This window comes from Phacochoerus africanus, chromosome 8 (genome assembly GCF_016906955.1).
Source record: "Phacochoerus africanus isolate WHEZ1 chromosome 8, ROS_Pafr_v1, whole genome shotgun sequence".
NCBI lineage: Eukaryota > Metazoa > Chordata > Mammalia > Artiodactyla > Suidae > Phacochoerus > Phacochoerus africanus.
In genome coordinates, this window is record NC_062551.1 from 145772376 (window position 1) to 145800253 (window position 27878).

At 43.1% G+C, this 27878-nt stretch overlaps 1 protein-coding gene across 3 annotated transcripts in view; it reads right to left on the reverse strand.

The window, feature by feature from the left end:
* PDE4B (phosphodiesterase 4B) overlaps positions 1 to 27878 on the reverse strand; it is a 382092-nt gene that overhangs the window by 51645 nt on the left and 302569 nt on the right. Inside the window, exon 1 of one of the 3 annotated variants that reach the window (XM_047788752.1) lies at positions 17454 to 17507. The exons of the other annotated variants lie outside the window; for them this stretch is intronic. The gene's annotated coding sequence lies outside the window, so the exon portion shown is untranslated. Of the gene's footprint in view, positions 1 to 17453; positions 17508 to 27878 lie in introns of those variants that run through there. 3 annotated transcript variants of the gene reach the window in all.

Genomic DNA, 27878 nt, shown 5'->3' on the forward strand with positions numbered 1-27878 from the left:
TCAGCTTCTATGAGTTTGAGTATTTTAGATTCCTGATACAAGGGATCATTCTAAATGCATTTTTTTTTTGTCTTTTTGCCACTTCTTGGGCCACTCGCACGGCCTATGGAGGTTCCCAGGCTAGGGGTCCAATTGGAGCTGTAGCCACCGGCCTACACCACAGTCATAGCAACTCGGGATCCGAGCCGTGTCTGCAACCTACACCACAGCTCATGGCAATGCCGGATCCCTAACCCATTGAGCAAGGCCAGGGATCGAACCCACAACCTCATGGTTCCTAGTCAGTTTCGTTAACCACTGAGCCACGACGGGAACTCCCTCTAAATGCACTTTTAACACAGCTCCGTAAGTATCAGAAACATATGTCAAGCTTCCCATTCATTCCACCCCAAGACAGTGCCCAGGAAGGAAGTATAAACAACCTTTGTTTACCTGCCTCACAGAATCAGACTGTCTTTTCATTCGAGAAGGTGGTTCTAGCTGCAAGGTTGTGCAGTGGTTAAATCCATCAGAATAATTGACACAGGCAGCAAGGGGATGAATCGCATGCATGTAAAGGTTGAGAAAAGGAAACCAGAGATTTAAAAGCACAGAAAAATATGATGTAATTTATGTAAAGTTCAAAAGAGGCAAAAAGGGAGTTCTCTCTGTGGCCCAGTGGGTTAAGGATTGGTGTTGTCCCTGAAGGGGCTCTGGTTGCTGCTATGGTATGGGTTCAAACCCTGGCCCGGGAACTTCCACATGCTGCAGGTGTGGCCAAAGGAAAAAAAAAAAGAGGCAGAAGGAATGTCTGACTTTAGAAATCAAGATTGTGGAGTTCCCTTCGTGGCTCAGGGGTTAATGAATCCGACTAGCAGTGGGTTAAGGAGCCAGCGTTGCCATGAGCTGTGGTGTAGGTCGCAGATGTGGCTCGGATCTGGCATTGCTGTGACTCTGGCGTAGGCTGGAGGCTACAGCTCTGATTAGACCCCTAGCCTGGGAACCTTCATATGCCTCAGGTGTGGCCCTAAAAAGACAAAAACAAAAACAAAAACAAACAAAAAAACCCAATAAAGTCAAGACCATGGTTATCTTGGAGGGTTAATGACAGGGAGAGGACTGGAGGTGAATTTCCATGGGGCTGGCAATGATCTTTTTCTTGGTCTGGGTATTGGTTACATAGGTGTGTTATGAACATTCACTTAATTTCTACACCTGTGATTTGTGCACTTTTCTGTCTTTCTGATTTTCTGTGCACACTTTCCACATAGAGACCCCTCTAAGGAAAGCATACTTAAAAAACAGGAGCAGGATTTCTAAAAACATGCCTTGTATGTGAGATAATAAATGTTCCTCTTTGTGTAAGAAAAACAAACAAAAAAAAACCCATGCTTTCTTTCCTTTCATTGAACGATAGCGATGGGTATTATCCGTAAATTGCACACAGCTAAACACCAAAAACCAAAAAGGAGGCTGGTTTTGCTATTGCATAAACCAGGATGCTCCTACTAACTCATGATTCAGTGGAACACGTCAGTGTCTGGCCCAGCTGTTTACAGATCTTGACTCTGCCATTCATTTACTAGCGCTGTGACCTTAGACAAGGTCTAAGTCTGACTGTGTCTCTGTTTCTTTACCTGTAAAACAGGAAGATAGCCTAAACTACCTATGAGAATTAGGTGAAGCAAGACATGCCCAGGATTTGATACAGACCTTAGTACCTGTCAGGAACTTTTTCCTCCACCCCACCCCCAAACCCTCTCCCTGGTCTTGGCCATTTTCCTGAGGATAGATGGCCATATCTTTTGATCGCTGAGCTGGTAAGAGTTTTGCTCTGGTCCTGCGGGGAGAGGGGGTGGGAGGTGAGGGTGGGGGTGGGAGGGTCATATGTAAGGTGGCAATGAAATCCTAAAGTGTCCTTTCAGCTGTGTGATTTCAGATAGGAAATTGCCTCTTGGTTAGGTTCGAGTTTATTGGGTTCCACGTCTAAAATGTAGACCTGGCTTGATAGATCTTTCTGCTTTCACCCAGTTCTGACCAACACATCAGATCAGTGGACCCTCTCAGTGGAGAATTGTATAAGAAAGCTATTTGTTCATTCATTCACTGCACAAAAAAACATGTTGAGTGTCTATTACATGCCAAGCCTGCTGCTGGGTGCTAGGGTCACAGCAGCAGAGAAGACACGGTCCATTGCACTGAACGATTACATTGGAAGCCACCTTCCCATCTCCATGACAGTCCGTGAAGCTGGGTGCCTTATCAGCTTGCTCCCCATCCCAGGCTTATACAGTGCCTTTGTGAAAATTAAAAAAAAAATGTGCTCTCTTTCTTGGCAGACATAACCCTTGGGCAGAAATCTGGGAAGTGACACATGGGCTGAATTTCAGCTCCCCTCAGCACCTGGCTGAGTACCTTTCATCAGAACCCAAACTACACAATGACCTTGTGCAATGGCCCGGGGGTACAGGGGTGTGGGGGCAAGCTAGCAGGCAGCTTTCCCTGGCACAACTGGGAGTGCTCCGTGAGAGCAGAGCATAGAACGGGGTCACAGCAAAACCTGGACTTTTAACCTCAAAATAAAGTAAACCCTTGTTGTGAAAAGGAAAGCATCCCCAGACCTCACCTAACTCTTAATTTGTGAATATCATTAAATAACTGAGATATTGTTAAATAAGCCTCCATAAAAAAAATGACAAACTTTAATTTGGTAGGCCAATCATCATCTTTAAATAAAGCTTTTGTTTTTGCAAACAAAATTTCTACAGAAATAGCTCCATTGGGAAAAATATTAAAGGCATCCTTGATGGGGGACATTTAAAACAAAACAAAACAAAACACTGTTTTAATTCCAGGAAATGAGAAGTATATACGAATTGGATTGTCTACATTCAACTAATGACTAGCTTTTTCCACAAGCTTCTAATCCCGTCGATGTCCTTACTCGATGCTATGGGCCTCGAGATGAGCAGGCTTATTCCAGTCCCTGGTTCCACCTCACAGTACAATGAGTATTTGTTAAAAATGTAAAATTGGGGAGATCCCGCCATGGCACAGCAGAAACGAATCCCACTAGGAACCATGAGGTTGCAAGTTCGATCCCTGGCCTTGCTCAGTGGGTTAAGGATCCGGCGTTGCCGTGAGCTGTGGTGTAGGCTGCAGATTCGGCTCGGATCTGGCGTTGCTGTGGCTGTGGCGTAGGCCGGTGGCTACAGCTCTGATTGGACCCCTATTCTGAGAACCTCCATACACCACGGGTGCGGCCCTAAAAGGACAAAAGACCAAAAAAAAAAAAAAGTAAAATCATTTCACACAAGTGGAAATCAGCCTCTCTTTACTTAAAGGTGTTAGGTCAGGGCTATGAGCCTCTTTCTTTAGTGATCTTGGTAATGATGTTTTCCCCTTACAGTTAGCAACAGCTTTTTTTTTTTTTCATTACAAGGTATTAAGTCGGAGGGTATAGATTTTCCTTTGATCACTACCTGGTAAATGAAACGCACCTGTGTTAGAGTGCAACATTTCCAGAAGGCTGTTGTTTTAACCTTGAGTAAAACATCCTTAGAACAAATCCCAGGAACTGACGAACACTCATAGACTCTGTAACACAGTCCTTCCAAAGGCCATCTGTAAGCCCCAAGTGGCCTTTTTTAGGCAGGACTTTGTTAATGTGTCTTCATAAATATGAGGAACTTTGCAATTGCACATGACAGGGATTTCATTCTGGGTGGATTCACGGAAGAAGAGGTTCACTGCCCTCAAGGGAAATAACAGTGAAAAGTAGGCCATTTTGATGCCGATCTCCTTAGCAAACGCCTCTAAGACTGCAAGTTAAAAAAAACCCTCCAATCACAACTAGCTTTTGTATATACAACTTGACAGTTTACCAGGCACTTTGCTTGCAGATCTCATTTTTTCCTTGAAAAATAAACCTCATGAGATAGAAATTATTATTATTATGACATACATTTTCCATTATGCATGTGAGAAATTTGAAAATGATTTGCTCAAAATCATCTGATGAGAGAAGGAGAGAGGGAGAGAGAGAGATGAGAGATGGAGAGAAGGGAGGGAAAAGGTGGGAAGGGAGGAAGGGAGGAGGGAGAAGAAGAACCAAGGTTCTCTAATTCCGACTTCCACGATTTTTTTTGCTCAGACATGGGGCCTGTTATAAACCAATGGTCCAACTTTCTCTTTCTTTCACCCAGGCAAGATTGGACGAGGAAAAACTATCTTTGCTGTTCCAGCCTCCTAGCCCTATTCCCTTTCAATGACCTTCCCCTTGCCAAACTCTGATCTCCAGAAGGACTCTGACTTTGGCATGTCCTTTTGGCATGTCTAATGAGAATGTGTACTCATTCAGTTAATAACACACACAACCAGTGTGAAAGGGTGCCCAAGGAACTTCATTATCCACCTGTGTTGGTGTTCAAGGGCAATGACATAAAGCGATCAGAGATGGAGGTCAGTGGGTGTCCAATTATTTTTGGAATACATTAAATATATACAAACTATATATATGAGGAACACAGAGTAGTGGTTAAAAGCTTGGTCTCTGGAACGAGACTGCCTGGGTTCACGTGTCCATTGTCTAAACTTGGAGAAGTGACTTAACTTCTTTGTGCTTCAGTTTCCTCACCCGTGTAATGAGAATAATAATGATATCTATATAGTAGATTTTAGTATTTCATTAATAAATAAATGTAAAATGCTTAAGACAGTTCATGGTATAATAAGTACCAGATAAATATTGGCTTTTGTTTGTTGAATATGAGACAACAAAGCTTTATTTAATGAGACGATCTTTTTTTGAGCTCTTATTATGTTGGAGGCTCAGTATGAAAAGCCAAGGGTATAATGGTACATTTTCTAGACATAGTTTCGCTGACTTGAAAAGCCTATATTCTAGCAGGAAGAGACAAATAAGTAACAGAAACATATTTCCTTACAATTGGAAAAGGAGCTACTAAAAAACTGGGTGCCTTGAGAATTTGTAGCAGGGATAAAAGGGACCCCAAAGTCTGAGAAATGAGATGTGATAGTGAGTTCAGGGAAGGCCTACCTTGGAAAGTCATAAGATTTGATGGAATAAAAATTAGGGGCCAAGAAGGAGGAAAGCAATCTAGCAGGAAGAGCATCAAGGTGCTCCAGGAATTGAGAGCGGTCCATGGGGCAGAGACACACCAGAGACAAAGACAGGTGGGAGAGAGAAGCTTAGATCCAGCCCTTCAGAGTCCTGGAAAGCCAGGGAGGGAGACTTGGAATGGCCTAGCCAAGTCTGCACGTAGAAAAGATCACTCTCCTTGCAATTTGGAGAATGAACTTGAAGGTGGGCATGGCTACGAGAAGGTTAGTTAAATAGTATTTAAAAGCTCAGGATCTGGAGGAAGCTCAAGATCTTGGAGGGAAATGAAGTACTCCCCATCAAAGGACTAAGCACAGGACCCATCACCTAGTAAGCATTCATACCAGGTGCTAGTAGCATTATTATTTCTTTTATTGCCTTAACACATGCAGGAAATAGTGATGGCTACAATTATGTTGTAGGAATGCAGATGGAGAGAGGTCATGACATTCGAGATGTTTATGAGTTGAAACCCTCAGATGGTGGGTATTTGGTTGGTGACGGAAAGTCTCAGTCGCCTCACCTTTTTAGGTCAGAATGTGATGTCTGTCAGCGTGCCCTGGTTTCATTTCACTGGTACTAGTCCCACAAGAGTGCCATCAGAAATCAGAGACCGATGAATTAATTGATGGAAAGCAATAATTTACAGGGAGCTTCTCATGTCAACTGGTCATGGCACGTTCCTCGACATGGGAGACCAAATTCTAATCATGAGATTGCTTGGCAAGCATGAAATCAGAGCTGGGCAGTTAGTTGGATGACTTAAATGTCTGCTCTTCTCAAGCTGCTACGCTTAGCTTTCCACTAGTGACATTGACTATCATTGCTTCTGCTCAAGTGTTTCCATTGGCCTGAAGTGCCCTTTCCAACTTCGTCTACCTGGCCAACTCTTACTTATCTCTTAGGATTCAGCCTAGACTTAACTCCTCTGCAAAGCTTTCAAAATATTCTGAGGTTGGATTAAGCTCCCTTCCTCTCAGCTCCTGCAACAACCAGGTTTCGGCTTCTTATTTCCAACTGACCATGTCATTGTAATTCTTTCTCTCAGTTTATTTCACCCATGACTTCTTGAGAGCAGGGAATAGATCCTTTTGGCTGGTCTTTAATGCAGCGTGGTATCTATTACCTAGTAGGAGCTCAAAAAAATATTATTTACACTGCTGACTTGCCCCGCCTCCCAACAGATGGTACTGGAATGGAATCTTTGCTACTGGGATGGAATCTTTGCTACTGGACAGTACTGGAGAAACTACATCAAGAATTCTTGTTCTTGGTTCTTTTTACAAGTCTCCAAACAAACCACCTTTTTTTTTGCTGATTTATTCAATATTGTCACAGTTAATAAGCTCTCTATTTCCTTTGCATGCATGCCTTGATTAGATTCCTAGGCTGGTTAGTTTTCATATAGGGCCTATTCTGTGTCTCAAGGGGACTTCTGCAAAGTCACAGAAGAATTTATTATTTAACTTTCACAGACTAGCTTACTGAGGCACCATGCTGCAAGTGTCTGTGCACTAGTTCCAGATAGATTTGGACAGCTGTCATATGGAGGACACAAGTAAGGTCCAAAGGCAGCACACAGAGGTCTTAAAGGCATGGAGGGAAGGGAGACCAGGAGAGACTGGGGGGCCAGATAAAGAAGAGTGGGTGACATGTTGAGAGATGAAAAAACTGAGGCAAGGCCATGAACAATGTGAAATCAGAAATATGTCCCCGCTTCGGTCCTGTTTGGGAGGACATTTATAACCGTCTTATTTGGTTAGGACACTAGGTTTCAGTCAGGGAGCAGAGTGGAAGAGATTTGCAAAAGCAGCATGGTCAGGGCCAGATCTTGGACAGCTTTTTATGCTGGATAAAGGCATCTTGAGTTTCTTTGGCAAACAAGGTGGAGCTTTCGAAAGCTGTTCAGCAGAAGAATGGTACACACAAAGAGGTTTATAGATATCTTTTTTTTTTTTTGTCTTTTTGCCTTTTCTAGGGCCGTTCCCGTGGCATATGGAGATTCCCAAGCTAGGGGTCTAATCGGAGCTGTAGCTGCTGGCCTACGCCAGAGCCACAGCAACGCGGGATCCGAGCTGGGTCTGCAACCTACACCACAGCTCATGGCAACACCGGATCGTCAAGGCCAGGGATCGAACCCGCAACCTCATGGTTCCTAGTCGGATTCGTTAACCACTGCACCACGACGGGAACTCCTATAGATACCTTAATGCTGTTATACAGTTGTGTGATGTTTTGCAGTTACAGATCTCTTTCATATGCATAATCTTTTTAATCCTCATCATGCTTTGTGATGTATTATTGTCTCTATTATGTAGAGGAAGGGACTGAATTCAGGGAGTTTAAGTGTCTCACCTCAAATCCCATAACTAGTAAATGCAGAAACCGAGAGCAGAGCCTAGGCTTTCTGCTTCAGCTTCAGTGCTCTTGCTATTACAATGCAGCCTATAAGAGGAATTACTGATCCAATAGCAGTAAGATTGCAAGGATAATAGGAGGGATAGAGAATAAGCACCTGATAAATTATTATTATCAGAGAGTATTTTTTGCAGGAAAAGTTAGCATTAAGAAGTAATGAGTTTGCATCTATTATCTGGGTCACCTTGCTGTACAGTAGAAAATGGACAGAACACTGTAAACCAGCTATAACGGAAAAAATAAAAATCTTTATAAAATTAAAAAAAAAGAAGTAATGAGATCCCCAATGGGTGTTATCAGAGGGAATGGAAGGGTTATTTATATTTTACACTTCTTTTTACTTATAGAATGAAAGCTGTCAAAGAAATGTCAAGAATCAATAGAGAATTGAAGCAAAGGCATTGGGAATAAACATGGTAGGCAGGGAGAAGAGGAAGAGAGATTTCCTGTCTCTTGAAACATCATGGGCTGAAATCTCTTTCACCTATCTATAGGAAAGTGCCTCCACGTGGGGCTCTCCTGGGTGATGTCTCCAATTACCCAGGATCTGGGGCACTTTTCCATGTGAGAATGGCATTGCATTTGCCAGTCAAGAGTTTGCTGAGAGCCAAAAGCCTACAATACAGTGTTTTCCAGTTGACAAAGCACTTTCAAGTTTGCTCCCTTTCTTCTTCAAAGCCATGGAAGTTGTCTCCTTTTGTACAAATGAGATCATTGAGGCTCATCGAGGTGAGGAGACTTGCTTTAGAATCTAAAATTTCTTCTTTGTCCAGTATGGTAGTTACTAACCATGTGCGGCTGTTGAGCACTTAAAATGTAGTGAGTCTCATGTGAGACGTGCCGCAGGTGTAACATACACACTGGATTTCACAGACTCTGTATAGAAAAAATATCTGTAAAATATCTCCATAAAGTTTTATATTTAACATGTGAAATTATGATATTTTGCATATATTAAATTCAGTAAAATACATTATTAAAATGAATCGCATGTCTCTTTTTATAAGCCTTCTAGAAAATTTTAAATTACCTATGAGTATTATATGTCAATTGAATAGCCCTGTTCTAGACTTGAGTACTCCAAGGCCAACATGCATTCTCCTCAAAACACTTGATTTCGAAGGGGTGGTTAATAAGGGTAATGATTAATATTTATCCTGTACCAAAGTTTCTAGGCAGCTAATTTAATCTTCATCATCATTTCATGACCTGAGTATTATTTTACATATGATAGATCCTTTGACTCTTGCAGATGAGAGACAGAGAAATTCAGTAGCTCTCTCAGGGTCACAGATTTGGTGGAATCAGAATTCAGACTCAGACAATCTGCCTCCAGTGCCATCGGGGCTGCTTTAGTGGCTGCCTCTGTTGGCTAAGTCCCAAGGAGACATTTGGATAGACTTTGCTCTCTTTTTGATCAACCAGAAGGCAGGCAGCATGTGAGAGATTATAGGTATGATCTTATTTAATCTCTGCAACCACCCATTAAGTAATTATTATTATAAATTATTATTTTTTGTCTTTCCCACGACATATGGAGGTTCCCAGGCTAGGGGTCGAATGGGAGCTGTAGCCGCCAGCCTACACCAGAGCCACAGCAACGCCAGATCCGAGCCGTATCTACACCCACACCACAGCTCATGGCAACGCCAGATCTTTAACCCACTGGGTGAGGCCAGGGATTGAACCTGCAATCTCATAGTTCCCTGTCAGATTTGTTAACCACTGAGCCATGACGGGAACGCCAGTAATTATTATTCTTATGTTTACTGATAGCTGAGTAAACTGAGGCTCAGAGAGATTGCACAAGCTGCCCAAAGTCACAATAGGTCCGTGATGGAACTCTGTCTGTAACCTGGCCTGAATCTAAAGTCGATGCCCCATCACTACATTCGTCTATGAAAGGGCTGAGTCTCTGTGGGTGCTTCCCTGGCTAACCCTGACCTCCTGAAGCAGACTCTCTGGGCTGGACTCTGGGAATTGGTTCTTAGAGTTGCCTTAGGTGACCCCAGTCCTCAGCCAAGTTTGGCAATAACCACCCTATCTAAGTCTTTCGTTTTTAACATTTTTTTTCACCTGGGAGTCTTGCCTCTTTAATCTGTCCCAGGAGCTGATAAATTAAAAAAAAAAAAAGGAAAGGGGAAAAAAAAACAAACAAAACCCAATATTTCCCTTGGGCAGCCTTCAGTGGGGCTGACCATTCATTCTAGCAGAGTCCCTGGTTCTTTCAAATCTTATCATCATCTGCCCTACAAGGTGGGCTGCAATGATCTAATTAAGCAGAGATAATCCTAGACTTCAGAGATAAAACAGCCAGTCCTCCTGAAGACATGCTTAGAAACATCTAAGCGGTCCAGGGCTGTGTCGGAGATGAACGAGGTGAGGATTTAAGGAGCGCAGAGGTGGGGGACATGGAGCAGGAGACCCAGAGGCTCTAGACGTGATGTATGGGGCTCTTGGTGATTCAATAAAAACCACAGGTTGTGAATAAAGGCACGGCGTGAATAAAGCCAAGTGACTAATCGAGGGGAGGGGTGTGTGTGTGTGTGTGTGGGTGTGTGTGCGAGTGTACACACATGTGGTGGGAAGGTTAAGTATGTTTTTTGCAGCCTTGTTTGCAGGTAGACAAGCAGTGGCTTTATGTGACAGATTCCCAACTTCTGACTGGCACATCAATATAAAATTAGCCCCTAGGTTTCATGGCACCCCAACTCGACGTAGAAGCAAACCAGAATTGTTGGAGAATCTGAGAAAGAAGCCCACATTGCATATACCACAGCTAGTTCATCTTCCTTTGACCCAATTCTCTTGCTTTCGCAGTACTTCCGATCCTGCCCTAACTTCCCTGGTTTGTAAACCACGTCACTTAACTGAATTCAGCTCCAGACTTTAGAAAAACAAAAATTTGAATTTCAGCAATGGTTTTCTTGGCATTTCTGCCTCTGAAGAATTTTACTTGATTCCAATTTTTCCTTTTCACCCTTGGAAGATCATAGTTATCAGCTGGGCTTACTCTTTCCCTGTCTCTGCTTTTCTACTGCAGTGTCTCAGGCAGTATAATGCAGTGTCTGTTAAAAGTGATTAAAGATTTCAGTGTCTGGTTTAAACCAATATTTACCAGGGAAATCTCGCCAACATAAATGTGCCGGCGAGGTAGAAAATATTGGCTTAAATCAATCCTTCCCTGAATACACACATACAAACAAGGACTGTAAATGTTTTGCATGTCACTTCTGACATTTTTGGCCCCTTTTTGCCAGTTTCACACATGCATCAATTTAACATAGATTCTGAGCAGTCTTAAACCTTGGATAATCTAGAAAATAGATTCCAATGGTGATTTTTAAAAAAGCTTTCTTATTAGCTGAGGTTTGCTGTTTGTTTTGTTTCTGCTTTGGTGGTTTTCTCTAGCATTTATCACACAGGGTCATCTAATTTTGTTTAAAAGGATTCTTTGAATTATGAGAATTAGTATTTTTTGAAATAATAAACAAGGGAATACTGATCTTTTAAAAAGTAGATTATATTACAAAGTTTATTTGCAGAAGCGTACAACAGACATTTTGAGATTAAGTCAGTCTTGTTGAGTGATACTTTAATTTAGCAAACATTTACTGAGCTGATTTTATTCACGGATTGAATTTATTGAATGAGTAAAATACTACTACGCTTCAAATGAAGTTTAAATAGTTGTAGTTTGGAGTCAAAATTATTTTTCTGAAATTGGGTAGCCCAGGCAGCCAGCAGTCAGAAGGTCCCAGCTGGCACCTGGCAGCCACAGCTTCCAGGAGAACCGGAGATGGTGAAGGGTGAGTGAGTTTTACAAGCTCAGGACCAAACCCTCAGTAAAAACGTTAAATTTAAGTTCCCATACTGCACTTCCTCTTGGGTAGGGAGGGCTGGGTCTGAGAAGAGGGAATGACTCATCTGCAAAAGGGCCCACTGGAATTGCTAATGGCAAGCCTCATAAACAGCAAGCACTTAATAAATGCTTGTCTTATAAACAATTAAAATAAAAAGCAATAACCTACTCTAACGCCCTGGTTCAGTGTGGGATGTTCTGATCAAGATTTGAGGGGCAAGAACAATTTCTGTATCTAAACATGGTAAAATCCTTTTGGTCATTTTCTCTAACTCCAAACGTTCAGGAGCTTATGCATCAAAAACTGAAGGACCATGGGAAGGATAGAGAAGGATAATGTTAATCAGAGCACCATTGAGAGTCTGTCTGAACAAAATCTAATCTTCAAAACAACTGTGTGAAGTCGATTGCATTATCACTAACGTGCAGATGACAGAACAAATGGGAAAGGAAATAGTGAATGACGCTGGAAAGGTGACCTCGTGTCTGGGCTCACTAGCAGACCCCAGTCGGGGTACAAGGAAGCCAAAGACAAACATTGCTGTCCTCAAGAAATGTGTGATCCGGGAGGGGAGCAGAAATGCTCCGGTACAGAAGGCAAATGGCAAGGGCACTCTGTCATCTAAGAAGGACCAGTAACAGCAAGGCATGCCTGTGCTTTCAACAGAGCAGGTGCCTAATACATATTTGTGGAAGTGCACTCACACAACTGAACTAAAAGCCAAACAAATTAGAGATTGAAAGCCGTGGCGTCCAAAAAGAAATGCAACGCAGCAGCGGGGAGATACGTCTTACCAAACAGAGAGTGTTGAAGAAAAATGGTCAGAGTCAGGGTGGGGGCCAGATTGTGAAGTGGTGGGGTCTGGACTTAATGCAGGAGGAGGAAGGAGCAACTGGAGGTTCTTTAAGAGGGGAGAGGCATCAGGAAAGAGGGAATTTAAGACAGTTGGGCCAAAGGGAGCAGGGCAGATGGCTCTCAATAGAAAGTAGCTAGAGTTAAGGATCCCAGCAAGACCCAACTGCAGGGGTCTAAGCTGAAAACAATGCAGGTTAGAATAGGTGATGACAATGGGATGGAAGAGATAGGTTTTCAGTAATGTCAAGAAGGAAAAAAAATACACTAATTCATAACATGGCAAAAAACAATACATCGTTCTTCATAAGAGATCACTGTGGAGAGAGGGGTGTCTAAAGTTGTCCCTACAGCTTCTAGCCTTGGGGTGGGCCTAAGAGCAGAACCACAGACAGATATGAGGGAGGTGGGGGAGGTTAATGTTACTTTGGACTGCCTGGAGTTTGCTGTGATTCCCACATGACAAAGACTTGGGGTGGGTCTCTGTTAAGTGGACAGAGCTGCAGGCATGGATTTCTTCCAAGGATTATGAGCCAGGGATGGTGAGTACACACTGCCTGGCCATGACTCTTGGTGGCATATGTCTATCTTCTAATTGGTTCCTGCAGAAAGGTCAGTGACAAACACAAGATTCCTCCTGATTATCTCACCGATTCTTTGCTCTGCTCCCCATCTCCTCAGTCCCAAGTTGCCACAAAGTCACAGCAAAGCTATAAGTGATATATGTCTTGGAAGATTTCCAGCTCTTCAGTGCACAAGCCCAATGCAGGAGATTTCTCGCTTCTCAATATCCGCAAGGAATCAGGCTAACATCTCTCGGAGAGGACCCGTAAAGCTGGAAGGGGCCCAAGAGACTGACCATATTTCAACAAACTCCTTGGTTTTTAGGTGATGATGCCAAGGTCAGGAGAAGAGAACTAACACCTCCAAGATCTATTCCCTCTGTGAAAGAGCAGGAACCAGTTTTTAATTTTTATAGAACCTATTGTTGCCACTTCATTGTGCCTCATCTCTGACTGGCAACATTTCAAGTCCCATTCAATTAAACTAGTATTTATGGATACATAATAGGTGTCAATCCCTATGCTAGACACAGAGGACACGACAAGGATAAATAAAACAATTACTAACACTGAAGCACTTACAGTCCAGAAAGACTATTTGAGAACAGGAGTAATTGCTTTTCCTTGGGTAGGAGTGGAGGTGAAGGCTTCTGGGAGGAAGTTATGCCTGCTAGGGTTTTAAAGGATGAATAGGAGTTTGCCTGGCAGGAGATAGAAAAAGAAAATAAGTGTATTCTATATGCAAAGGGAATAGCATGTATCAAAGTAAAGAGATGATACCTTATAGTGCTTGGAGTTACTATATGGGTTTAGTACTTTTATGTTACAGAGGAAGAACAGCAGGAGAGGAATTTAAAAGTGAGTGTGTGTGTGTGTGTTTGGGGCAGGGGTGAGTGAAAAACATGAAGAAGATGTCCACAAGGTCCCTAGGTGATATTCTATAGAGGTATAGTTAGGATCAGAGATATATGGATTATATATGAATACAGTTAGAATTGGAGATATATAGGTACATGAATTAGAGAGCAAAAGTCAGTCAACTATTAAAAAATGACCAGATAGTACTTATTTTAGGCTTGTGAGCCACATGGTCCGAGTTGCAAATATTCAGCTCTGCCATTTAAGCATGAAAGCAGCCACAGACAGGACGGAAACAAATGCAAGTGACTTGTTCTAATAAGGCATTATTTGCAAAAACAAGTGTCCCGCCCGAGGGCGGTACTTGCCCATCATTACTACAGAAACATCCGAGATCCCAATATCACTCTCCATACCTGTGGTAGACAGAGCAAAGGCCTCCTAAAGATGTCTATATCCTAATCCTTGCAACCTGTCAGTATATTATGCTACATGGCAAAGGGGGATTCAGAGGGTGGATGGGAATAAGGTTGCTCAGGAGCTAACCTAGTAGTAATTTCAGATTATTATCTAGGTGGGCCCAATGTATAAGGGTCCTTAAATGTGGACGAAGGCTGATGAGTCAATGTCCTCGTGATGGAATATGGGAAACATTCAACTGACCATTGCTGGCTTTGAGTATGGAAGAAAGTCAGGAGCCAAAGAATGTAGGCAGCCTCTAGAAGCTGGAAACGGCAAGAAAATGAATGTTCCCCTAGAGACGCCAGAAAGGAACAGAGCCAAAACCTCGATCTGGGTTGTCCTAAGCCACAAAATTTGTGAAATTTCTTACAAAGGCTACAGAAAACTAATACAATACGCACATGAGCTAATAAATCTCCTAAACACTGCAGCGTTAAGAACTCAGGCTTCACATCCACTTAAATCCTCCTTTAGGGGAAAAGGGTAGGTTCAAGAAATCGGGGTTTGGACGTGAGGAGATTAGGCAATGCCTCAGGGTGTATCTAGAATAAGGAGCTGCTTTTAAACTGAACAGGCTTTATGGATCTCTGATGGGGCAGAAGAGGCTCTGCAACAAAAACTTCCCTTGATTTGTGTTCTCTGGGGGCTCCCAGACCTATACCCCTGGGGAAAGAGAAACTTGGGCTCATGAGGGTGCAGGCAAAAGTCCCAGAGCAGGTCTGTAGGCTCAGAGTGGGGAAGTGGGCTGTCAGACATCAGCCTCTGACTTTCTATTCCACCCGCAGCAGGCCACCCCTGCCACCTGCTGTGCCACCGTACCGCTGACATCACAGCGGATAGTTTGCTGTTCTAAAATGAGCATTATGAGGAAAACGAGACCGTGATGCTGGTGGCATTTGACTAAAGGAAGCAGCAGTCCAAAGATGAGCTTGGGCAGCCTGGCAGGCATGGGCGGTTTAGGGTCATTTCAGAGACAGCTGGGCACTCAAGAAGATAGGTCAGTTGAGGTCAAGGGCCTCTGCCCAAGAGTTCTCTTACACTACCTGCCATGGCCAGGGGCGGGGGCCACGGGTTCTACCCTCCCTTCCACACTGTAAACATCCTGAAAGCAAAGACTTCCTCACAGCAGCTACCCCAGTGCCTTCTAACTCCAGGCTACCTCACTGCCCAGTAGCTAACTGATTAGGAGTAAAACCAAGACAGCAATGGCAGATCTTGTCATAACCAAAAAGATTCTCACCCAAAATGTGGAAGGTGCATTTCCATTTACAAAACCTCCCTGCATACACTGTCTCAAACGATCCCCCTAAGGATGTTATGAGGTGAGTGTCCACGAACCCATGTTGCTGATAAGGAGAATGCATTTTACCCACATTGAGCGGCTACATTAACACACAACAGCTCAGAGCTGGAAGAGCTGGGCCCAAATCCAGGCCTTGGTGTCTTAGGTGGGAGCCCACTGCTCCCCGTACCCTCCTTCTTTTTCTCCCTCCCTTCTTGAAACACCGAGTATCTGCTCTGCAGCAGCCAACATGGTCCAAGGTAACCACAGATACAAAGGCAGCTAAGAAGGGAGTTCCCATTGTGGCGCAGTGGTTAACGAATCCGACTAGGGACCATGGGGTTGCGGGTTCGATTCCTGGCCTTGCTCAGTGGGTTGAGGATCTGGCGTTCCCGTGAGCTGTGGTGTAGGTTGCAGATGCGGCTCGGATCCGGCGTTGCTGTGGCTCTGGTGTGGGCGGGTGGCTACAGCTCCGATTGGACCCCTGGCCTGGGAACCTCCATGTGCCATGGGAGCGGCTCAAGAAAAGGCAAAAAGACAAAAGAAAAAAAAAAGTTAACTAAGAAGGTTCTGGGCCTAAGGACATCATAGTTTATTGGGGGAGGCAGACATGCCAATGTGTCCATTGTGATACAACCTAAGACGAAGACATCTGAGTATTCACTGTGCTGTGTACTTACTGAGTATCACCTTTAACATCTTATGTAAATATTATCTTCCCCACTTTACAGGTAAGGAAATGTAAGTTTAGAGTCATTAAGCATCTCATAAATTGTGGCCAGGATCCTCCCTTCTCTCTTAATTCTTCCTGGTCTCACACTCTGAGCCACTATATTGTCCCATGTCAACATAAGCACCAGCACAGAGCCCTATAGCAAGACAGTGGAAAAAGCAGGGGAAGACAGATTGACATCTCAGCAGAATTAGAGAAGGAAGCTTTCCCTAGAAAGTGGGACATGCACATAGAATTCAGTGAAAATGAATGAATCCGGTCATTTAAAGATGATCTTTAAGTTTGACCCCCGATTCTAAAATCTGAGCAGGAGAAGAGAGCATCCTAGAAATTCGATGCCATTTAAAAATATTTTTCCGAGTGAACTATTAGGTGCAAAGCATTGCCCAGGAGATTCTGTGAGGAATCAGATTTGGGCCCAATTCTTAAGGAGATAATCCTGCATTTGCCCTGAAAGAGAGGAGGTGAAGCCACTGCCTAAGAGAGGCGTAGAAGAAAAACTTCTGAACTGGGAGATGAGAGATTTGGATTTTCTTTCCAGGTTTATCCCTAGTTCACTCCAGCAAGCCCCTCAGCCTCTCAGTTATATTTCTTTGATTTTGAAACCCGGTGTTGGAACAGGTGATATCTGGGGCCTCTTTTAGTTCTGTTGTTCTGTTAGTTGACTCATTAAGGAAGCAGAGGCAAAGCGCTTCCTTGAGTCCATGGGGTGGAAAGGGAGAGTGTAGTTTACCTCATCAGAAGCCCTCCCACAGGAGGTGCCCAGGGCAACTGAACCCTCAGATGCCCACAGCCACCAGGGGTGAGCTGCTAGCCACCAGCCTGTTCTCTACTCTCAGCCTTGCAAAGGTTCCCCTAAATAATGAAACCACAAAGACAGAGACCCTAAGAGGTTAGCACGATGCCTTGCCCATCAACAGTGCTAAGTGGATGCTTGAAGCTATTACACTATTAGCGTTGCTCTCATAGAATGACAGCAACCCACACTCTTTACAGGGAATATTCTATGCACAAGGGGCCATAAGGAGTGCTTTGCTGACAATTATCCACTCCTCCTGGCAAATGTAAGCAGTGTGACCATCTCTACTCTAGAGATGAATCTGTAGCTGGAGAAGGTTAAATAACTTGCCTAAAGCCACACAGCCCCACCCTCCAGGAGAGAGCCTGCCCTCCCACCCAGGACTGTCTGACCCCAAAGACCTGGCTCTCCATGCCCCAGCTCAACTTTGCCACCCTCTGTGATGTTTCCAATTTGGGTACCCCTCCTTCATGTTAACCTGTACTGAGCAACAGGGAAGGACATATCATACCACACTCTTACCTTAGAGTCTGCAAAGTGCTTTCTCACACATCCGTTATCGGATTCTCTTGGCAGCCAGAGAATGAGGTGGAGCGTTATCTCTGTTTTATAGAAGACACTGAGCCTCAAGGGAAGCTGAGTAACTTGGAGGTTTCTTCAACCTTGCTGCCATGCTAATCATGGACTCATCTAAATTTCTGACCACTCTGGGACATTATGTTTCAGAACATTATGTCATGTGTCTTAAAATGTATCCAGTTATTTATATTTGCATTGCAGCATGGTTAACATAGGGCCTTTCCAGAGAGATAGTACCAAATGCCAACTGGTATTTCCTTAAACCTCCTTTCAAGACTTGGTGGATGTCATTTCCAAATAATTAAGAATAATTCAATGAATCCTAAAGTTCCAAACCTTCATAACCCTACAATTTTCTTCTTTTGGGAATGCCAGTATATCTGCTGAACCTCATCCTCTTTAGAATGTATCTGTAAACTGCACAGACCATTTTGAACCTTCTTTTCTGATTATAAGGCTGTATGCAGTGCTATGGAGCAGATTATGAGGGACTTTCTCATAAGTTTTCTGCACACTATATCTAAATGCAATTTTAACATAGCTTTGTTGTATATGTCAGAAACATATATGTTGAGTCTTCCCAACTTCCTACCCAAAGAAAGCATGTAGAAAAGAAAGATAAATACATTTTTTATCAGTCTCACATCATCAGAATCTTACCACAAGAGGAGGTGGTACTCTTTGCGAGGTTGTGTGATGGTTAAATCAATCAAAACAACTGCCACATGAGACAACAGGAATGAATCTCATAGACATAAATGTCGAGGAAAAGACATCCAAGGCTAAAAAGCACAGGGATGATTCAATTTACATAAAGTTCAAAAGAGGCAAAAACGCACGTCTGATATGAGAAGTCAATGGAGTTCCAGTCGTGGCTCAGTGGAAAGCAATCTGGCTAGTGTCCATGAGGATGCAAGTTCGATCCCTGGCCTCGCTCGATGGGTTAAGGATCCAGAGTTGCTGTGGCTATGGCATAGGATGGCATCTACAGCTCCAATTCGACCCCTAGCCTGAGAACCTCCATATGCAGAAGGGGGCGGCCCTAAAAACACCAAAAAAAAAAAAAAGTCAAGAGAATTGTTACCTTGACTCGGTTACCTGGACAGGGGTTGGGACTGGAAGGGGACTTGAAAGGAACTTCCACGGGGCTGGCAATGATCTGTCTCTTGTCCGGGTACTGGCTGCATGGGTGTGTTTGTTTTATAAAAATTCACTGACTTCTACACTTGAGAGATTTGTGCTCTTTCCTCTATGTATGTGATACTTCGCTCAAACATTTCTAGGGAAAAAAATCAATTGATTCCCTACTTTCTTAGGTCTTGACAACTATCACTAGCACCTTGTTTCCCCTTTGCAGCTTCTCATTTAAGTGTCCACCTCTATGCTGAACTTGCTCAACTAAAACCAACCTGTTTATCCATCCCAGTTTGTATTTTTTTCATGGCTACTGGAGGGTAGAGCCAGCATGGTTTGAAGAAGAAAAGGTTCTGCCATATACATTGGTGAGTCCTTGAACAAGTTGCTTGTTCAATGTGACTTTGAGGGTCTCTACCTGTAAAACTGGGGTACTAATGGCTACTTCATGAGGTTATGATTATTCATCGTGAACATTAAATGAAATAATGTGCACAAATGCCATCAGCAATGCTAGGATAAAGGTACTCTCAGAAATCTGGCTTTTGGTCTTAGTTCCTGCCCACCTTGCTCAGGCTGCCTGGATCTTTCACAGGAATCCCATCAACAATCATATATGAAACAAAAATATTCCTCACTACTTGGGATTTCCTGGAAAACTCTCATTGTCCATATTTTCTCTTCTGCTGCCACAGTGGAAAGTGTCAACACTAGATTAATCGCATTCAACACAAATCACTACCCTAACCTTAGCAGGGCTCGGAGGGCAGTTTTATCATCTCCCTATTCACTCCCCACAGTTGTTGTATGAAAAGGTTCCCACAGCTCCTAAATTCCCATTCTCATGGCTACCCTCTCACGTTTACCAAAAATCCAATTTCCTACGTCACCTGTAAGAAAAAGGTCAATTTGAATTCCATTAGCTTTACCCTTTTACCTCATGAGCCTTCTTTATCTCCACTTTGACCTAGCCATTTTAGTTTCCTTCCTTGTTTGGTTTCGTTTTTTTCTCCTCCATCCGTAGTTTGTTTTTGCTTTTCCAGGACCTTGCTGATTTCACTTACAACCTCATTCATTCATACCTTTAACATCTGGTTCTCCATGACCTTCACTGCTTCTGCCCATACATATGATCATTTATGTTTTGCTCATCTAACAACAACCGAAAAGCTCTTCTTTATGCCCTACGTCGATATTATCCTTCTTTTATCACCACCTTCCAGAGAAATTATTTCACATTATTATTATTATTTTTTTAGGGCCGTATCCATGGCATATGGAAGTTCCCAGGCTAGGGGTCTAAACTGAGCTGCAGCTGTTGGCCTACACCACAGCCACAGCAACCCAGGATTCTAGCTGCATCTGCACCCTACACCAAAGCTCACGGCAATGCCGGAGCCTTAAGCCACTGAGAGATGCCAGGGATCAAACCCCTGTCCTCGTGGATACTAGTTGGATTTGTTACTGCTGAGCCACAATAGGAACTCCCAGAGGGAAAATTTTAAATTTGACTTCTACTTTCTCAGGAGCCCATCAACCTTCAATGGTTGTAATCTTGCTTCTGCTTCCTCCATTCAATGGCAACTGCTACTTCCGGCTGGGGCTCAATGGGAACTGTGGTGTCTGGGGAGCCCTGGGATGCAGGTTCAATCCCCAGCCTGGTACACTTGGTTAAGGATCTGGCATTGTTGCAGCTTAGGTCGCAACTGTGGTTCAGATCTGATCCTCTGGCCTGGGAGTATATGCCTCGGGGTGGCCAAAAAAACCCAAAAAACTAAAGCCCCAGAAGACAATGAAAACTGCTTTCTCTCTCTCTCTTTCTCTCAAGGCCCAGTGGCCTTCCAAGTGTGGAATTTAATGGGTACCTCTTGGTATCCATTGACATCTATCACACTTGACTTAGCAACTCTAATCTATCCTTTGGCAATTTCATTTACTTCCATGTCTTTAAATGTTATTTTCAGTTTTGATAGCTCCCAAATTGTTGGTCCTGATCAGTTGCTAAATCTACATCTACGTTTCCAACTGACCAATGCACTGTACCATAACATTATTCCACTTGTATCAACTCAAACTCATCATAAGATAGATCATTTTATGGGATAAACACTGTTCAGGGCATCTGAGTTTCCAAACTGGCTCTTCCACTCACTTGCACAGTGATTATACATAAATCATTTACCCTCACTGGATTTTCTTCTACATAAAACAAAGGGATTGGGCATAATTATAATGACCTTTTATAGCTTTGAAATTCTATAATGCTATGTTTAAAAAGAAAGCCATTACTTCCCACCTACAATCTGCCCTTTTCCATGACTTCCACATTTTTATTTTTGTTTTATTTTATTTTTTGCTTTGTAGGGCCACACCTGCAGCATATGGAAGTGCCCAGGCTAGGGGTTGAATTGGAGCTGCAGGTGTCGATCTACACCACAGCCACAGCAACGCCAGAGCCGAGCCATGTCTGCAACCTACACCACAGCTCATGGTAATGCTGGATCTTTAACCCACTGAATGAGGCCATGGATTGAACCTGCATCCTCATGGATACTAGTCGGGTTCATTACCACTGAGCCACAATGAGAACTTGGCCATACTTTTGTTAATGGTACCACCACCATCCCCACCTAAATTACCTGAAGCTTAAAATCTCACCCTTATCTCCTGTGTCTCCTTATGTCTCCTTTTTCTCTTAATTTCTACAACCCACCTGTTGGCAGGTTCAGTGGGTTTGACCTCAAAAATATCTATTTCAATCAGTTCCATCTTTCCCTTTCTCTCATTATCATTATCATCACTTAATTAACTAAGACTTTTGCAGTCACTTTCCCACTGGTGTCCATGTTTTGTATGATCAAATGTTTGATTTTCTTCAGATATAGCTTTCATTACATCAACAGCCAGCTCAAAAATATTTAATGATTCCCATAGCTGTTTTAATATATCCATACACATTTATTTGGTGTTCAGGCTTCTTTACAACCCAGGTCTAATATTACATATTCTTCTCCTTTACCTAAATCTCAGCTGCAAACACAGAGATGGATTTGTTCCCAAAATAAGTCCTGTTATTTTCACCACCCTCTCCTGGTGTTGTGCTGTTTTCTCTGCTGGAATGATGTTCTCTGTCATCCATTATTGAAATCCTTGCCATCAATCAAGCCCCAAGTCAGATAGTAACTCTATGCTTGCAGTTTTCCTTGAATCCCATGGCTGGAAGGCATCTCTCCCTGCTCAGAATACCAGTGCTGTCACATTCCTCTGCAGTGACCCTTTATTATGCTCTTAGCTGATTTAAAACAATTTGAATATATATATATATTCACTTTTCCTATTATCTGGAGGGCAAAGGCCATGTCTCCTTTGCAACCAGATCAGGATTTCTACTGTAGGCTTGCAGTGGAAGAGGGATAAAAAGAATGAATGAAGTACTTAATATTGAACTTAATGTATGATCCCCCCCCCCCAAAAAAAGTCACAGGTTTGTGCCCTTAAGGAGTTGTAGGGGACATAACTTACTCTCCCACGAGACAATTAGAGAACAATTTAAGATTTCTAACACCATCAACACCAAATTGAATTGCTTCTGCTTTAGAGTCAGATTTTGTTCCAGCCCAGCTCCTAGTAATTGGATGCTATCAGACACAGCATCACCCTGGGTTACTTTTTCTCATAAGTAAAATGTCGAGTTGTCTGATTTAGCCTAAAAACAATCAAAACAAAGGCATCCACTTAAATTTCAGATAAATAATATTTTTTTAGTTCTTAGACCATAATTAGCACTTACACTAAAAAATTATTATTTATCTGAAGTTCACATTTAACTGGGTATCCCATATTTCATTTGACAGCCTTAAATGAGGGAACTGTTTTTAATCACCTCTTCGGCTGTCTACTCTAACAGTCTGCATTCAAACAGTTAGCATTTTCAGAGAAAGAAAGCTAAAACTGCGCTGTTCCCTTGCCTTGTACTTCTTTTTTTCCCTAGATCTCTGAACTCAGCTTTTTTTTTCTTCTTCTTCTTGGCTGCTCCAGTGTTATGTGAACATTCCCAGGCCAGGCACAGAACCCATGTTGCAGCACCAGCCCTGCGCCACTGCAGTGACAACACTGGATCCTTAACCCACTGTGCCGCACGCGAACTCCCTGCACTCAGCTTTCAGCTCAGTTATAGACGTCATAAAACCCTTTTGACTCTGCTATCAAAAGTAGCACCTTCTTATCCTTCTGGCTCCTCTCTCTAGTCACTTATTCCCTTGGCTTGTTTTCTTTTCATTATCTGAAATTATCTTCTTCACTTTTGAGGGCACATGCTTAGTGTCATCTCCCTCTGTCACTAGAATGTAACCTTCAGAGAGGAGGGTCTTCTACCCTGTTTACTGCCCCATCCCCAGCTCATAGAACAATCCTGGCAGGCACAAGAAACACTTAAAAAAGCAAAAAATACAGTAGGTGCTAAAAATATATGTATTTTTTTTTTTTTGGCCAATGAGGGCAAATGGGATCCAAAGAAAGCAAGCTGCGTATGGGTTCATATGATTAGGGAAGGCTTCTTGGAGGAAGTGGGATTTTAGTAATGCCATGAAGCAGTGGTATAGGGGGAGGGTGTGAATCACTTGAATCCGTTTAGGGACATTTTCAAGCTGTACAAGTCCCTGCCCTCCCCCTCCTCCTCACAGGGCCTATTGGAATTTAGTGTGGTTGATTAAGTGCTAAGTTTAATGTCAAAAGGCTCCCCAGATGATTCTGAGCGGACCCCTCAATCCCATTTGGGAACATCTACCATGAAGGGTGGGTAGGATTAAGCAGAAAGCATTCAGAGTGATGTTATCAGCACAGAACAAGGTGAATTGTGCACCAAGAGAAGAAAAAGAGCATACATGCTCAGGTTTGGAAGAGAGTTAAGGAATTTGTGCTTCAGCTTGTAGGCAATGGCGAACCAAGGAAGGATTTTCAGAAGCTAACAAAACTGTAAAAATGGGAACTGCTAGCTATAATTTACACCGGGGTCAGGAAACTCTGGGAACCCAATGCAGCCCGCTGCCTATTTTTGTAAATGCAGTTTAACTGGAACACATCCATGCCCCCTCGCTTATGCATCGCCTAGGCCCGCTTCTGCTGAAAGTCAGCACTGTGATACTCAGCCCCTGTCAAGCTCTAGGCGTCCTTGAAGATTCTTCCATCAGAAAGAGCCTCGCTGCCGAGATTTGGCGGATTCATCTTATATGATGAGTCCATGTGTGCGCCCATTAACTCCTAAGCTGAAAGGCTTTGGAAGAGACAGGTCCTACGTTAAGTGCTGGGCTCTACATGTACATGCCTTGTGCCTCCGCGAGCTTGCTCACCACCTACCATACTCATCATATTCTATTTATATGAGGTTATGAATACATACATCAGTGGTTTGTAGCGTCTTTTATCCTGGCACAAAATAGGGAGCTATAGTTATAAATAACCGGAGAGCAAGTTCAAATCTCTTCCCAGAAACTGATATCTGACAGGATTGGTATGAAGCACCAGACACATGAGCAGGCAGGGTGTCATGGCTAAGTTTTCCAGTAACTCCGAAAATATCTGCTCTTACCTCTTTCCTCATATAGTTACACAAACACCAACCTCCATCCTTATCATGCTTCTAGGCTTCTCCCAACTCTGTCTTACTTCTGGGAATAATCTAACATTCTAGGCAAATGGCTAGAGTTTAGTTCCCTAAGCACCTCCTCCAGGAAATGGTACTGTTTGAGACTGTTTTAAAAGAGCTTTCCACCTCCTCCTACCCCTGAAGGTAATGTGGAAACAAAATTCTCTTCTGGCTACGGTAGATTATACAGCATTTATTCAAGAAATATTTATCCAGGAGTTCCCATTGTGGCTCAGTGGAAATGAGACTGAGTAGTATCTATGAGGATGTAGTTTTGATCCCTGGCCCCAATCAGTGGGTTAAAGATCTGGGGTTGCCTGAGCTGTGGTGTAGGTGGAAGATGAGGCTCGGATCTGGCATTGCTGTGGCTGTGGCATAAGCTGGCAGCTGCAGCTCCAATTCGACCCCTAGACTGGGAACTTCTATACACCGTGGGTGCAGCCCTAAAAAGCAAAAAAAAAAAAAAAATTAAAAGTAATTAAAACAAACGAAATATTTATTCAGACAGAGTGTATCATGCTCTGTGTTGGGATTACAATGGTGAAAAAATAACCACTAGTGAATGACTCCTAAGTAATTAGTCTTAGTGCTTAGATAGTTATATTCCAATGTGGCTGATTGAATTAGAGTGGTCAGGATAAAGAGGTGATAATCCTTGGGTGCCCTGAAAGCCTATAAGATGGTCACCTAAGAAAGTCTCAGGGACTTTGTGGAGGAAGTGATGTCTAAGTGATAAAAAGAAGCAGCTCCATAAATGAAGAGGAGGTGGGGAAGGAAGCCAACAACAGAGAAGCTCTAAAGGCCCGGAAAGAGTAGACAGAATACAGGATCCTCATGTCCATAATACAGTATAAACAGTTGTTGATTATCTGAGAAGAGCTAAAAAGCCTTATGGTGGATTCTCATCAGTCTCTGGTATGTTACATGAGGAAGTAAGGGCTTTGGTTTTTGTCCCACTTTTTAGATTGCCACCATTGTGTGTGTGTGTGTGTGTGTGTGTGTGTGTGAACTCTGGCTATTGCTCCACCTTTTAGAACATCAGTTTTCTCATTTGTCAAATGGGGCTAAGAATACCTGTCCTCGAAGGACTCTGCAGGAATCTAGTGACGTAATGTGTGGGAAAGGGCTTTACAATCTCTAAAATGCAAGGGATTATATTCTCATTCCTGCCGCCCCCCAGGCCACTCCCTGTTTCCACTCACCATTGCCCATACAGGTTTGCTCAACAAATGCAAGCTAATTTTAACGTCATCTGCTGACAAATAAATCACATATGGCGATCAAGAGCCAAAAGACCCTTTTTTTTTTTTTTTTTGTCTTTTTGCTTTTTTCTAGGGCCGCTCCCGTGGCATATGGAGGTTCCCAGGCTAGGGGTCTAATCAGAGCTATAGCCACTGGCCTACACCAGAGCCACAGCAACACAGGATCGGAGCCATGTCTGCAACCTACACCACAGCTCACAGCAATGCCAGATCCCCAACTCACTGAGCAAAGCCAGGGATTGAACCTGCAACCTCATGGTTCCTAATCAGATTCATTAACCACTGAGCCACGACAGGAACTCCACGAGACCAGATTTTAGATTGTCCCAGGCTACAGGGTACCACAGCCCATGTCATAGGTAACAGTAAGGTGACCATCAGGGAAACTTAGTTACCAAACTGGGCAATCTGTAATTCCTTACGTTTTTCTTGCTCATCTGGCAAATGTGAAAACCAGTGGGAGGAGTTCCATGAATGTCCCCCAGCTAGGGAGTCATGCAAAGAGCACCGGATGTGTGGATGAACTGGGCATTTCCATCAATGGCTGCCTCCAAAGCCACCGTGTCCCTTCCATTGCAGGACTGTCTCAAGTCTTCCAGGAACCAGTCCAGGCACAGTGAACGGCAATCTGGAAGCTGTTTGGCTCTCCCCGCTTTCACCCTGTGTGTCCTAATCCCTCCCTGCTTCTGGGCTTCCTGCAATCAAATAGTCACAACCCCCGTGGTTTGGGAGGATAATGGCCACCTCTCAGACAAAGTCAATCAACTGGATGAGCAGTAAGCTCCAAGCTTTAGAAGCTTTCTCTCGAGTTATAAAGGCCCAGTGAACTTGTTACTTGTATTTCTCCCATCCTAGTCATTCCTTAGGAGACGTTTAGCAGTGATCCCTGTAAGAAAAGGGTCTTTGTAACTCACATGGGTGTAAAAACCAAACCTGTCATTTGAGAAAGGAACTCATTTATACCCATGGGGAGGAAAGGCTATGGAATTCATCTGTGACCTAGTTTTACAGAGCATTTAAAAGGAACTTTTAACATTTTCATTTTATTGTTATTCTATCTTGAGGTCATATTTACATGTTTGCAAAAATTTATTTCTCTAATATCACCCATGTTTTTGAAAAATATGGACAGTCAATCTGATGTAGTTTAAAAAAAAAAGAAAATATTATCTGAGTGGCAAAAAGATCAGAGATCTTGGAGTTCCCACCGTGGCTCAGTGTTAATGAATCCGACTAGGACTCTGAGGTTTCGGGGTCGATCCCTGGCCTTGCTCAGTGGGTTAAGGATCTGGTGTTGCCGTGAGCTGTGGTGTAGGTCACTGACGCCGCTCAGATCCTGTGTGGCTGTGGCTGTGGTGTAGACCAGCAGCTGCAGCTCCAATTCGACCCCTAGCCTGGCTACTTTCATATGTCGCAGAAAAGAAAAAAAAAAAAGGTGTCAAGGGCTCAAGTGCAGTGTTCTCCTGAGTGGTCACATACAAATTTAACTGGAATATTCTAAGATTGTGGGGTTAGTGGAGAAAGCCCAAGGACTGAGGCTTGGATTCAAATCTAGACCCTGTCCCCTAAAACTTAGACGGCTTTAGACAGGTGCCTGAATTTTTGTCGATCTTCCCCATAGTTTCTGTGTGTGGATGTGAAAAACCGCGAAGCACCCAGCACAGAGTAGGCATTCATAAATGTTAACCCTCCTTTTTTCTCCAGAAAGCTCTGCCCTTCCATGGTCCATCTGTGCTCCATCATGGAACCAACGAAGTGAAAGCTCTCAGAGTCAGGCGAGCTTCTCCTTCTCTTGATTCCACTTACCAAAATGTGCCCTCTTCCCCACTCCCATATACTCCTTTCAACACTTTAATGAAGCTCCCCACCTAGCCGGCTTCAGGGTAGTCTTAAGTTTGAGAGTAGAAGTCAGGGTGAGAACAAAAGCACATTAGGGTATTGTTCTGCTGATGGACTCTATAAGATAGTAGATTAATATAGGGTCACAGGATTTACCACTCTTTTTTGTATATTCTGTCTTATTATACACCTGAGGAATTTATGAAAAGGAGCATACTTTGGAATGATATCTGAACTCACTAATAAATGAGCAAAACAGCTTTTGGCAATCTTCTACATATAAGGGAGTAGTTAATAATGAGACAACCCTATTATTACCCTATGAAACATAAGATAAGCAATAATAATGGACTAATAATCTGGATCTTTAACCCTACTACCTAAAAGATTCTGCAGTAAATATTATAATGAAGTGGCTTTTGGATGAATGAATGAGAAAGTGAAAGCTAGGTTAGAACTTTCTAATGTGGATTTCCTTTCATTTTTATG